The 14,113-nt window shown below is 41.5% G+C and overlaps 1 protein-coding gene across 1 annotated transcript in view; it reads right to left on the bottom strand.

Annotated features, from left to right (window-relative positions):
* Nucleotides 1-11,860, bottom strand: part of LOC122529561 (transcription factor Sox-19b-like) — an 81,132-nt gene extending 69,272 nt beyond the window's left edge. The window contains exon 1 of the mRNA XM_043655820.1: nt 11,801-11,860. The gene's annotated coding sequence lies outside the window, so the exon portion shown is untranslated. The remainder of the gene's footprint in view (nt 1-11,800) is intronic.
* Nucleotides 11,861-14,113: the final 2,253 nt, after the last annotated feature.

Below are 14,113 nucleotides of genomic sequence, written 5' to 3'. Positions count from 1 at the left end.
AGATGAAGAACGTGAGACCGTATTTGCTTTCGCGGGGATTTTCTCAAGAGAGAACTGCGAGAGGATCAGATTCGGACGAGGGGACGCGAAGTTGGAGAAAGACGCGGGGATATTTCGAAATTTCTCAACGCGACGTGAATACATGTAGAAGTTGATCGAGGCCAACGATGACTTTGGATGTTCATCCTTTGTTTTTTTTTTTTAATGATTCGCTTTGAGAAAAAGTATTTAAATATTTTTTGTGCTTCTTGTGCTTCACGCCAATTTTAATTTAATAAGACAGAGGAATATTTAAACGCCTTGTTCTTGAACAGAACATGCTAGTCGGACAGGTAAACGACTAGTCGGACAGGTAAACGACAGCCATAACTCACTCCAACATCTGATAAGGAATTTTATTGACGGTCAAGGGAATAACTATGTCGATAACTTTTCCAATTTCCCTGTCGTTCTTTCTAATTGCACTTTCCCCTGCATTGATAAAGGGACTGGGATATGGAAAGTATCGGTATGAGCAAAACAAAGGAAACAGCTAGGAGACACTTTTACCCGAAGTATGGCGGGATTCTGATACCATCGCCTATATAAGCACAGACACGATAGTGTCGTCACGCAGTGACGATATTAATCATCTCCTACAGCAATCATACGGTACACAGCATCAGTCACACAGTCATTATTCAACCTTGTACATAGTTGTTAAATGTAAGTGTTTAATCTATATTCGCGTTCCATCATTTAAACCCTCTCTCCGACGGAAGTAAAAAACCGAACGAGAGAACTATCGGCCCTTCACGAACATACACACCGTTGTGCCCATACACGTCTGAAGAGAGATTTAAACATCATTAAATCCAGGAAAGTTTTAACGAGATTACACCAGGTAAAAGAAGAGAAGAAAGACATGTTTCAAAAAATAATTGTGCAATTTTTAACCCTCCGCCTACTGTTGCCGGGGTCACAGTTTTGACCTGTGCTGGGAGTTGCTTGTGTTAGCGATCGCGCACAGTGATAGAAGCTGCTTGTGTTGTATTTAGTATTTAGTATTTTATATTATTTTTGTTATTATTTACTATTTAGTATTTTATATTATTTTTGTACTTACTATTTAGTATTTTATATTATTTTTGTACTTACTATTTAGTATTTTATATTATTTTTGTATTTACTATTTAGATTTTAGTTTTTAGCACTATTTTAATATTTTACTATTTTTATTACTAATTTACTGTTTTTGTTCGTATTTTTGTTCTTTTTATTACTTTCTTCCGTTGTTTCTATTTGTTGACGCAATGTCTTCATTGCCAATCGAGCAATCTTTCTTTGTCTTCTTTCGCTCAATTCTTTGCACAAGACGTTCCTGACAGTGAATGACATATGTATAATAAATTATTATTTGTTCCTATATATTCCTACATGTTCCCATATGAGTCGGGTGTCACTGTGTTGGTACAATATCAGTAAGGATCTCGAGCGACCGTTACTTTGTACAGTATCGGTGAGCCGTCCGGACAACCCTAAATATGTATTAATGGGATATTCGTGTGGATCAAAATGACCCCGGCACAGGACGCTGAGGTTCAGTAGTCGAAGATGTTGAAACATCTTCTCACGTTGGTGTCTGAAAAAATTTCTCTGACTTGTTCCCGTAGACTCTCTCCGAGAATCGAACCACGATCGGCTAACGCGTTGTGCGGTCGAACGAGAAAATATCACGGGGGAGTAAGGGAGGCAATCGATGATTCGGATGACAGGGAAGGTGCGCGCGGTTGACGTGACGGTGCGTGGCATCGTTTGAGCGGCAACGCAACACGAGGAGAGAAGATATCCGTACGCTTGGCTCGCAACACCTGCGAGGACCAATCAGCTACGTCGTTGGACGTGATGCCTGCGGCAATAAATCAACCGGCACCTTTCCACGTAGCTACGCGAGCCCCGTGGAACGTTATTATTTATGGGTGTTCGTTAGCGTGGCAACAGTTCCGAAACGTGTCGAGCCCGACACCTTCGGGACTCTGTGTGGCCCCCCCTTTGGATCCGCGTCGTCGCGTCCGAACCGGCGTGGTAATCACCGTTGAAGGAATCACGATCGGCCGGTGCATCGAGTTATCGATAACGAACGGGGTAATTTATGAACCGACGCCGCCACGATTTGTCTGCTGATTGGAAATTGTTCGTAGCCACTAGGTTAACCTCACAGCCTCCCTTTTTTCCCTATTTATAAATACGACACATTGTTTCGACTTTCTTTCCGCTTTGAATTGGCTTTGCTTCGCTAAAAGATCGTTCGAATCCTTGGGATTCTTGGAATTCTTAGTTAGTTCTAGCTTTTTAGACTAAGAGACTTTGATTTTATTTGATAGTTTGGTACTTTGTAACTTTTTAGATTTAAGAATCGATGCAAGTGTATTCTTTTTCTTTTTTTTTTTTTTGGAAAAATTCTGGGTGATTTCGTCGTGTTTTGCTTTTGATTCTGTGTCGGTTGATTGAATTTCATTTTGATGATTCTAATAGCGGTGATATCGGGTACAGACAAGTGCATTTTTATTCAACAACGTCAAAGGTTTCGTCGCTTTTCTTTTAAATCCAGCTCTGCGAAATTAACAGATCCCGTCAAATCTCAGTTGGGCGACAACCACGAAGCAACCCCTTCTTTCGTAGCGTTAACTCTGTTGACGGTCTTGCGAATTCAGACGGAGCGAGTAAAACCGGCGAATTCAGCAGTGACGAGAAAAGAAAAGAAAACGAAAGAAACAAGTGTCAGAAGCGTCGCGATCCAAAGAGATTGTTCGTAATTACGACGAAAACCGGTGGCAAAATCGTCAACAGACACCCACGGTGAAAGCCGTCGTTTATTACAAGTAATAAACGAATCGTCAATGAGGGAAACGCGGATCTTCGAAAGAAAATCATCCTTTCCACGCGAAAAAGGAAAAAAGGAAGAAAAATTAGCGTACAACCCGGGTAGAGGTACAGCGAGGGGAAGAAAAGAAGGGAGGGTTGCGAAGAGAGTTACGAAGAATTCGCGAGGTATCACAAGAGCGAACCACTTTTTTATTTTTTTTTTTTTTTCTGTCGCGATACGCGCGCCGTGAGAAAATGGCGCGAAAGAAAGCGAGACGGAGCGAGCCGAAGCGAGAAAGGCGAAAAAGGGGTGCGAAATGAAAGGACAAAGGAAATATTGAAACGAAATCTAACGTTTCTATTGGTCTGTCAGCCGGCGTCGTGTCCCTTTCTTCGCGCGCCTGCTCTCGTTAGTTGCGCTTTCGCGATGTGTCGCGGTCGGCGATAGAAGAGTGAACCAGGCGCGAGGAAGACAGAGGTGTTACGTCGGCGAGGGAGTCTGTCGCTTTTGTCTGGCGCGGCGTCAGAGACGACTGGCGCGTTTCGCGTTTCGCGCGAGCCAAAGCGTATCGCGTCGGGTCGCGGTTGCGAGGGCATCGTCGTGAACCGGGCGAAAAAAAGAGGCGAACAAACGAGCCGATGGAGAAAGAAAGATAATGAAATGAAAAGAGAGAGATAGAGAGAGAGAGAAAGAGAGAGAAGGAGAGGCAAACGGGGGGGTTGGAATACAGAGGCTGGAAGAAGGGCGGCGAAGAGAGAAGTAACGAAGAAAGGAACTGGGGGTTAGTATTCGACGGTTTGAACGACCCATAGCGGCATCGAGACTTCGCTATAATTACGATATATACGGGCATTACCGGCATTATCGCATTAACGCCGCGGCGGCGTATATATACACGTGGCATTATCTTTGCACCTATGGTATGCCCGATCTATGGCTGCCTGATGAATATTACGAATAACATTTTGGTTTTGTGCGCGTTGCTGCCTTTTCTTTTCCGCCCGTCGACGCTACACCGTCGCCACCACTCCCTCCCTATTCGGCTGCCTCTCTGACAGCCAGAAACGCGCCTAACCGCTCATATATGCCGGGACAATGCCGCGTATATATTCGACGCCTCTTCCCAACCATCCATGGCACAGGAGCATACCTGCATACCGTCTATCCGCACGACGCAGAGACACGCAGAAATTCCAAGTCTCAGCCGATTTCTATGCGCGGCATCGGGCAAAAGCCTCGCGTCTGTTTCAACCTCCTGTCTCTCGCTCTCTTTCACGAGGAGCATAGCCTCGTATAGCTTCGGCGTTGACGGCGAATGCCTGCTGCACGAACGCCCCCTCATAATGCCACCTTTATCCCGGCAACTCATAATTAGACCGCGGCTCCCTGAATATCTTTCCTATTCCTCGCAAAAGTTTCAACCCATTTCTATCTCCACCCCCTTACTCTCCGTTCTCGCGTGCCCATCCAAGCGAGCTTGTACCTCCAGCTTTATCGCCCGCCTACGTCTACCATCAACTCTCCCCCCCCCCCCCCCCCCCCCCCTCCCCCCTCGATGACGAGAGGGTTGACGCGATATCTTATTCGGTTGTCTCGAATGACTCGCCGCTCTGTCGATCCGCCGACATTTTGGTTTCTTCGATTTAAATTTGCAAGATATTCTCGGACGACAATCGTCTCTCACTTTGGACAATTTTTGGAAGATTGGAATTCTTCGAGAATAACCGATAAACTGGGAAACTTTCGGGTTTCTCTGATACGAATTTGAAGATACTTTTTATTCGAAAAATATTTGTTGCGCGTTGTTTCGTCAGATCTGGTAGAATTGAAGAATTTTATAGAGTATTGTAAACGTATACGTGATTTGGATAAATGATGCGTTTAGAGATTCGTAGATTATCTAGAAATGTAATTTCATCATCGATCTCGCGAACTCTCGATATTGACTCTTCGAAGATATTGTGCTATCGATAAACTGGGAAACTTTTGGGTTTCTCTGATACGAATTTGAAGATACTTTTTATTCGAAAAATATTTGTTGCGCGTTGTTTCGTCAGATCTGATAGAATTGAAGAATTTCATAGAGTATTGTAAACGTATACACGATTTGGATAAATGATGCGTTTAGAGATTCGTAGATTATCTAGAAATGTAATTTCATCATCGATCTCGCGAACTCTCGATATTGACTCTTCGAAGATATTGTGCTATCGATAAACTGGGAAACTTTTGGGTTTCTCTGATACGAATTTGAAGATACTTTTTATTCGAAAAATATTTGTTGCGCGTTGTTTCGTCAGATCTGATAGAATTGAAGAATTTCATAGAGTATTGTAAACGTATACACGATTTGGATAAATGATGCGTTTAGAGATTCGTAGATTATCTAGAAATGTAATTTCATCATCGATCTCGCGAACTCTCGATATTGACTCTTCGAAGATATTGGTGCTATCTGGTTCCTACTTTCACCCCAATTTCACGGAATCTCCATCTCACATGGTGCTTTCCCACTACTCACTCAGCCGCTGCTATTAATTCTCTTGCAGAATTCAGAACGAGAAAAATAAGAATAAAGATGATTATTAATTTTCTCACCGTATGCGTAACCGAAATTCTTTCGTCCTCCGCGTCTAATTTTCCTCTCAATTAAAATTATTAAAAGATCATCGTCCGACGAATCTGACGGGCCGAGCGTAATTCGTTTGATCACCCTCGAATCAAGCACCACGGCGCAAAGCAACTGTTCCCCCATCATTTAGAACGTCCACTTTCCAAAAGGAAACTTCCCACTCCGCTTACGCGGATCGCGCTGGTCCATCACCGGACCACGGACGGTTTATTTCTTCGTGGTATCTGAAAAAAAAAACTTGAAGGGGATGGCAATCGAAAAACGTGAGAAAGAAGGCGCACGTGGATGACTATTAATTTCGTATTGGCACTTGGCCGTCGATGGTATGCATTAACGGGGCTGATTCGTGCCTTCGGACATCGAACACCCGACGAATACTCAATACCTATGGATAGCCACCGTCGGAGAGGGATGGATAGAAGGGTGGTTTGAAACGAATAGAGAAAGAGAGAGAGAGAGAGAGAGAGAGAGAGAGACGAAGAGCAAAGGTGAGCACGCCGTTTGCAAAGATTGATAGGACGAAATTCTGTTGGTGGATTCGTAATGGATAGCCCGTGTCCGAAATTCACCGATACCCTGCTCTCTCTCTCTCTCTCTCTCTCTCTCTCTCTCTCTCCTCCGTCCATCACCCGCTCTATCTTTTTCCCCGTGTACCCAATACCTTCTAATGGAATCGTCGATTGTGCTTCTTATCAAAGGGACCGGGTAGTGCCCCGCGCAATTCGAGGGTGCCGCTCCATTATTCCATCGCGAGCGAGCTCTCCACCGGTCAGATAACTTATTTTTTTTCGACGACTCTGCGTACACGCGATCCCGCACGCGTAGCCGAATCACGGAGGTATTTAGGGTAGTTTCGGATGTGCGGCAGTATTTCCTTTTCTCTCTTTTTTTTTTTCTTTTTTGTTGAAGGGGAAAGTAGCCCGAAATTGATATAGCGGGTATGGGAATAGGGGGTTGCTCAATCGAACATTCAACTAATCATTCGACGACAGTGTGTCGATAGTGAATTGTTCTACAGAAATCATCTTTCTGGAATGATAATAGGTGTTACGTTAATTTTAGAATGTCGCTAGTTTTTTAGTTTTTCTGAAAAATCAACGTTTTGTGTAATAGCTGTGATATATCACAGTATAAGATAATTAACTAAACTGTGCACGCTTACGCGAATTTAAATATCATTATAGATGCCTGCGGACATCTATATGCGTAAAGTTTTGGTCACTGTGTGCATCCAAAGAAAGATTCGAAAATTTAATGGATTAAAATCTACATTATCGACTGTGGATTTCATACAATTTTACAATTACAAAATACAATTAAAAAATCGAGCTTTGGAAAATTATTTTACGTACCAAATCTTACAAAAAGTACCAAAATATTATATATTTTGAATATCTTGTATAATTTTTCACTTTAAATTTCGCATAAGTACATAAAAGTCCGTAGTGGCTCTCAACGCTGAACGATACTTATATTTCAACCTAACATGTTTAAATCAATCAACGGGAACTTGCAGTTTCGAGATCATCGTAGAATCAACGTCCAACGATACTGATCAATGCGCCAAGTTAACACCTCTGGTTATTATTATACTCACGCGCAAAACTCGTACGCTTCCTTGCCTGCGAACCTTCGAACGTGTCTACCATAAAGTTGACGCAACGATTCCTACCTGCGATACATTTCCGTCGGTGAGCCGAAGCGGCCGAGGAGAAAGGAAAGCCCACGGTACGAACGCCACGGCAATTAGACCGAGAATATATGTGTTTCGAGCGAGCAAACGGATAAATAGCACGGGACGTGAGCGATTCGCAACAGACGATATGCGCCGCGTCTGTTTTGCATAATACGAATCGTACGCGAGGCGTACGCGCGCGGACAAGAGTCGTGGGGGCCTGAAATATCACGGCTCGACTGTTTTCAATGGAGGGGCCCAGCGTATACGTAGTTTACGAGCCAGCACGTCGGCGAATTCGCCATATTTTTTTTCTTCTTTCTTTCTTCTTTTTTCTTTCTCTTTTCGAACGACAGAGGAACGTTGCTTTGTCAGGACCGTTTGACTCGCGCGCCACTAAACTATTTCACTTCCGACGCGTATCGGGATTTACTCGGGTCGCGCTCTTAGGCTCTGTGAAAGAAGCGACGAATTCCTTGTTGCTCGCTTCCGGTGAACTCGACAGATCCGGCCTTAGCTGTGTATTTCGGACGAAAGTTGTCGACTCTACTAGGACTCTTTCAAGTTACTTTTATTTAGGATCTTCCACTGCGACGACGGATGTGGCAAGAGATGAAATTTCACGCGTGATAATCTTGAACAGTTAGGGCAGCCTAAAAGTGTCTTTACACTTGTGAAAGTTGCCTCTTTGCTTCATTGCTATAAAATAAAATATTCGACAATGATGATAATAATGATTCTGATAAAATAAAATATTCGATAATGATGATAATAATGATTCTGATTGTGACAGTCACACGATTGTCAGCGTGTCTCGTTTGAAAAGAATGGCCTCATAATTTGAACGGATGAAAGAATATAGACGTAAAGAGAACGAAATTTAGCGTGTAAATTAATTCGTCTGTCTGATTTAAACATTTCTCTGACTGAAATAAAATTTTCGTAAATTTTATGTGTAATCTTGCGTAATACTTATGTGTAAATGACGTTTCTTATACAAATTTCAAGTCACATACAAAGTCGTACAATCATCACTCAGACCAAAAGTGTATCAGCCACGACAACTTTCGACATTCTTTCCAGAAAGAAAAAAGAAAAAAGAAAGAAAAAATTCGATATCCGTTGACTTCGTCTCGATACAATAATGCATCCTCCGTTGCATCTGTCGCCTGACAGCGAGCTTTTCCCAAAAAATTTCACTCGAAACGAATTTCAGCCGAAAATCAACCGTACGCGTGTATTCCCGCGAGGGGTGAAAGGGTTCGACGCGACGTCAACCCTCTTCGTTTATCGCGATCCATGCGCGGGACCCCTTCGTTTCCACGCAGAAAACCCCCTCGGCAACGGTCACTCGAGGACCAAGAGCAGGTGAAGAAATCGTTACTCCTTTCTCTTTTTTTTTTTTTTTCTTTTTTTCTTTTCCCGATCCGTGTGAAACTTTCGACTTTCCTAACCCTTCTCGACGCACGTTATTCTTTCCATTCACCTCTCTTCAACCCCTTTACTGTTCCAATCGGAGGAAAATCAGCCGGAACATTGGCAACGGCGAGGAAATCGTTAACGTCCGATCTCGTCTCGGGGCACACGCTGGCAAGAAGAGGAGAATTCCCGGCGAACGTTGAAAACGCGACGCACACGAGCGATAATGTATTCTTTTCTGCGCGTGGTTGCACGTTCTCGAGCGAGGGAAGAAAGGGAACAGCAAGGAAGAAAAAGCGAACGCGGCCGGAGAAATGAACCGTTCGCGCTATTCAGCCGCGAGAAAAAGGCAGAAAATGAGAGACGTTGCGGAGGGAAAGGTGAACGGGTCCCGCATAAATATTCCTGCGTGGATGGAAGACGACACGGCGAGGAGGAGAGAAAGAAGATCGAACGAAACGCGGAGATGGCGAGAATCGCGAACGAACGAAAGAGACCGGTGGAAAGGAATCGCGATGCCGGGCGATGCTCTCGGGTCGATTTTATTCGCGGGAGGCCTTCGTAGCCGCGGGCCGTTTTCGAACGATTAATTCGGTTTTATGGCCCGCTAAGAGTTACGACGGAAACCGTGTAAATCACGCGGCAACACGAAGCCGCGTCCGACACCCACCGTGAGACTGTGTGGACGCAGGGTACATGTGTCTGCTGGTGTATAACACTGGCAGTGCCACGGCCTGTCGAGACCGCAATAAATTCCACTTAGCCGTTTTTGCCGCGTTAATGTTTCGACGACGACGCGCGCGCGCGTGCGCCTGACAACGCGGCGCCGCGAATTCGACGATCGCCTTTGAACCGTATTCACTTCACCGAACGTGAGTTTGGCGAACCCCGATGCAGAAAACGATCGCGACAGTTGAAATTTGAACGGTCGCACTATCACAACACACGCATGACTGTATATCTGTATACGAGGAACGAGCGTGGCGATAAAATTTGAAATCGATCTTGGAACGTATAAAAGCGTATAAAAGCAAGTAGGATCCGCGATCGTGTGAAATTTCACGAGGCAAGTATGCGAGACGATTCGACGCGAGTCGTTTCGCACAACGTTAAGATAACAAAGCAACGCGCATCGTGGCTGCAACAAAGGGTGTAACTCTTTCCGAATTCCGCGCGCAAGTTCCATCTCCCCGCCAGTTACCGAGCGTAACTTCATAACTCCACGAACCTGTCATTCACCGTGCGAGGGTCCATAGAACGTCAAGAGAGTCGAACTCGTCACAAGTATCTTCAAACTTCTCTCATCGAATGCTCTCCCTTCTCTAAACCCTCCGCAACGGAGAACCCTTCGCTATCTAAGAGAAGAAAAGAGGAAACGAAAAGAGAGAGAGAGAGAGAAGAACGAAGTCCAACGAAGTCGGTCCATTTTCCGCGGCCGGAAGGAATAATGTATGCCGGGGGCTCGCACCCAAGTGACAATGACGTCGGAAGGAGAAGGAAGAAGAAGAAGAAGAAGAAGAAAAAAAAGTGCACGAAGAAAGACAGGAGGGGTTCGATCCATTGACCGAGACTTTCGTCTGAAGGCAGCGAGAAAGAAAAACAGAAAGAGAGAGAGAGAGAGAGAGAAAAAGAGAAAGAGAGAGGCAGCATATAACCCGAGGCATATAATCGAACGTGGCAACCGTGTGGCGCGTTCGCTGCCACACTAGATTAATGTTATTTCAATGGGGGGGCTACGGGGTATCGCCATAACTGACCCCGATTTGCATTAGAATCGGGGGGTGAAATCGCGAAGGGACGCGAGGCTGCGACGCGCCGCCTTTGGGAACGCGCCAAACCGTGCGCATGTTGTCCGAAACACATCCACCGGTGTCCGGTTTGAAGTCTCCGAGTGTCTCCCTCCCCATCTCCCGCCGGCCATTATTCCATCGAATCCCGTTTCCTTTCGCCGGGATTAAGATCCACCGCGTGCTACCGCATTGAGAAAAATTACTCGCTCGGAAGGGAGGGATCGCGCAACCCTCTCGTAATCGTACTCCGGAGGACATTGTTTCCCTGTAACTGCTATTCAGGGCCAAGTGCTCGCGAAAGACAACTCCTCGGGCAACGACGGGCAACCTGGCGATGGAGAAGTCGGCTGCCGGCTTGGTTAACCGAACGTGTAAAGTGAGGATTATGCGAGAGCGAAGGCGAACGCTATTTGTTGATTCGCGGCGATGAATGGAGAAAGGAGAAAGCGGAAGATTCGTGGCCGGGGCAGGTTGCTTCTGTCGCGTGCTGAAGCGTTCGGACACTTTGGTGGATTTGTAATAATAAATGGTAGTAATTGACAATGAGTTGCAACTGACTCATTGTCAATAATAATAAATGGTGAGTTTCTCTGTGACATATTTATCGCATCTAATAAGTACTCCGAATGAATTCCAATCTGATGAATAACATGTTAAACCATGAAATCTTCGTCAAACGAAACAGAAGTATTGAGAAACTTTGTATCACGATGGAGTACACGAACTTTTATTTATATATTTTACGAAAAATCGTTTAAATCTACAAAAATACGTTGTTTACGTTCATAAAATTTGCAACAAAAATTATAAATTGATCATTTTCATCACTTCGGTGAGTTGAAAGTATGAAAATTCGCTTCAATTTCTTTCGATTAGGTTTGAAAGAGGATTTCATGATGTTGTTGAATGAAACGGAATGTAGATAGCTAAGTGAGATCAATGATACTAAACTAACGTGTCTGAAATGGAGATTTCTTTATGGTTTCTATGAATCGACGGAAGCGGCTAATTTCGCGTATCGATCTGGTCGTAAAACGTCGAAAACGTGTCGTAAAACGCTTTTACTTTAACGGAGACGATAAGAGTCTAATGGGATGCTGTTTGTTGAAAGCCTTTGAAGATTCGGTTTTTATTTCTCGTCTAGCGAATCAATTCTCACAGAAACGGAAAGTGGATAATAAAGTCAATATGTGAAGATATATTTCCGAACGTGTTAACAGCGTGAAAGAATTTTAAAAGAATATAGAATTTCGGTAGTAGATGAAGGAATGTATACCGAACTGAAATAACAGTTCCTTCTCCGAAAAAGATTTTTAATTAATCGCGTAACTATAAATTGTCTACAAATTGGTGAAATGAAAATTAACAGACACAAATCAAAATCTCAATTTAGATTAATTAGCGACTTAAAATGATCTTTAAATGAGAATTTAAGTTACCTGTATTTCATTGTCTTCCAACGTCGAATTACATCCCGACTCCAGAAACAGATTGCATCTGTAACAAATTTTAAGTTGAATATTAATTTCTGTTCTAGTATTTTTCTAAGCAGGAATGTATAATTTTAATTCTTGCGCTAGAATGACATGCCACGTACGTTGAGAATTTTTTGGTCCAAAATTGTAATATTTTCCCAGTTTTAAGTATATTTAAGTAAAATAAAAAAAGGCAAAACAAATAATAAATTTATTACTTCTCAATAATTCCCGAAAGAGTTGGGAAAGGATTGGTAACAAGAATAAATAATTCGTTAACGCCTTCAACTATATCGAAAGATCGCAGATCTAGAACCATCATTCGAGCAATTCCTTCTATTATCTTTTGATTTAACAACCTTTCGCGATCATATATCGATTCAATTACTTTCCTAGTACATATACTTATGTTTGGATGCATATGCTTCAAATGGCGTAATAAACCAGTAGTATATGCATACTTGGTTTTAAATTCATGGTGACAATGTATGCATTCCGCTTTTGTATCATCTTTTTCTTGAAAATGTTCCCAAACAGAGGGACTTTCTTTACCTTCTTCCTTTATACGATATTTTCTGCACTACTTCCTGCTACCACAACTTTACTCTCACTATCACTCGGCGTTGGTTTTAAAGATTTTTAGTCTTTATTAAATTCACACAGATTTTGAAATATACGTCTGACCTCCCCGAGTCTCTCAGCGATACTGTTCAGCAGCGTACATAATGTCCAAGAACTGAGGACGCAGTGACACGTTCGTTTATATCAGGTCACACGATTCTTAGAATCCGTGTTTCCAATAATTTCACTGGCAGAAGAAACTGTGTATTTACATATTATGTAGGCTGATATACAGCATTGTAAAGTAGTTCGAGAAACGGTAGCCGGGTTTCTCGAAATTTTCGTGAATCCCGAATTTTTCCGAGAAAAATTCTGATTCCTCCGGGAATCTCGAAATTTCTCGTCCCAACCATCGGGTTCCCGATATTTTCCGGTTCTCGCACACCCCTAAAATTACATTTATTGTTGCCTAAGATGAATGGGGGCTGTAAAATAATAAAACTGTAAAATTGAAAAATTTTAACAAAATAAAACATAAAAACTGTAAAATTATTGATTACTGTAATAGAAATAACGTTTTTTGGAAGTATTGACAAAGATTACCACCTGCTGTGCATCGCTGACCTTATTTTTATCTGATGGTTGAAAAAGGTCATTGTAAGTTGAACCTTCATCGTGTGTACATCGATTAAACATTCGAAGTGAATTTTTAAATGATATTTCTGAATGTTCTAATTGTTTAAACATTATCTAATATTTCCAATAATTTATTTGCAATAATTAAACAATAAATTCTCTTCTGTAATATTTCTAAGTGTTATTTAAAATATTTAACTAATAATTTATAAGAATCTTGAACAATGTACTTAAGACAAATGACGTTGATTTATTAAATGAAATAATTAATTTAATTGTTTAATCGTAATATAAAAATTGTGAAAATTATAAAATAGTGTCTAGAAATATTATAGAAATAAAATAATTTAATTGTTTCAAACGAATTATTCAAATTGTAAAATAACGCATTTCAATGATATTTTTGTATATTATTTAACAAATTTAACTATTTATTTATAGTAAGTATCAATCAATGGTTGAACTTTCAAGCATTATTTCACAGTTTGAACAATTCATTTATAATAATTAAATTATATTATTTACAATGACTGGAAAAGATAGTTACATAATACATATATTCCTTGCAATTTAAAACAACAAACGAGTGAAAATATTTTATGTGTTGCGCAATTACTCTGAAGCAACAATTACTGCTTAACATGATTTTTTACTACATAACTATTCTCTACATAAATTTCTATTTAATATACATCAATGCAGTTACAACTTAGAAATTAATATCATGAATGTGTAAATTTAGTTTTAAGTTAGAGATTAAAAAATTGATAAATTATTACATTTGACATTGTAACATATTTATGAAAGGGTAACCTTGCAATAGAAATCTAAAAACTATTGATTAGTATAATAGAGAAACCGTTTTGAAGTATTAAAAAAAAATTATCAACAGTCCGGAGTCACTGACAATCGAAACAATAAATTAACCTTCAGCGGAGAGTCATTACCAATTGAACTTTCGTCGTGTGCACATCGACTAAAATTTAGGAGTGAGTTTTTAATATTTCTGAATATTCTAATTGTTTAAACATTATCTAATATTTCCAATAATTTATTTGCAACAATTAAACAATAAATTCT

This window comes from Frieseomelitta varia, unplaced genomic scaffold (assembly GCF_011392965.1).
Source record: "Frieseomelitta varia isolate USP_RPSP 00005682 unplaced genomic scaffold, Fvar_1.2 scaffold_293, whole genome shotgun sequence".
NCBI classification, from domain to species: Eukaryota; Metazoa; Arthropoda; class Insecta; order Hymenoptera; family Apidae; genus Frieseomelitta; species Frieseomelitta varia.
The sequence above is the reverse complement of the archived record's forward strand: the minus strand, read 5'-3'. Positions and strand labels throughout refer to the sequence as shown.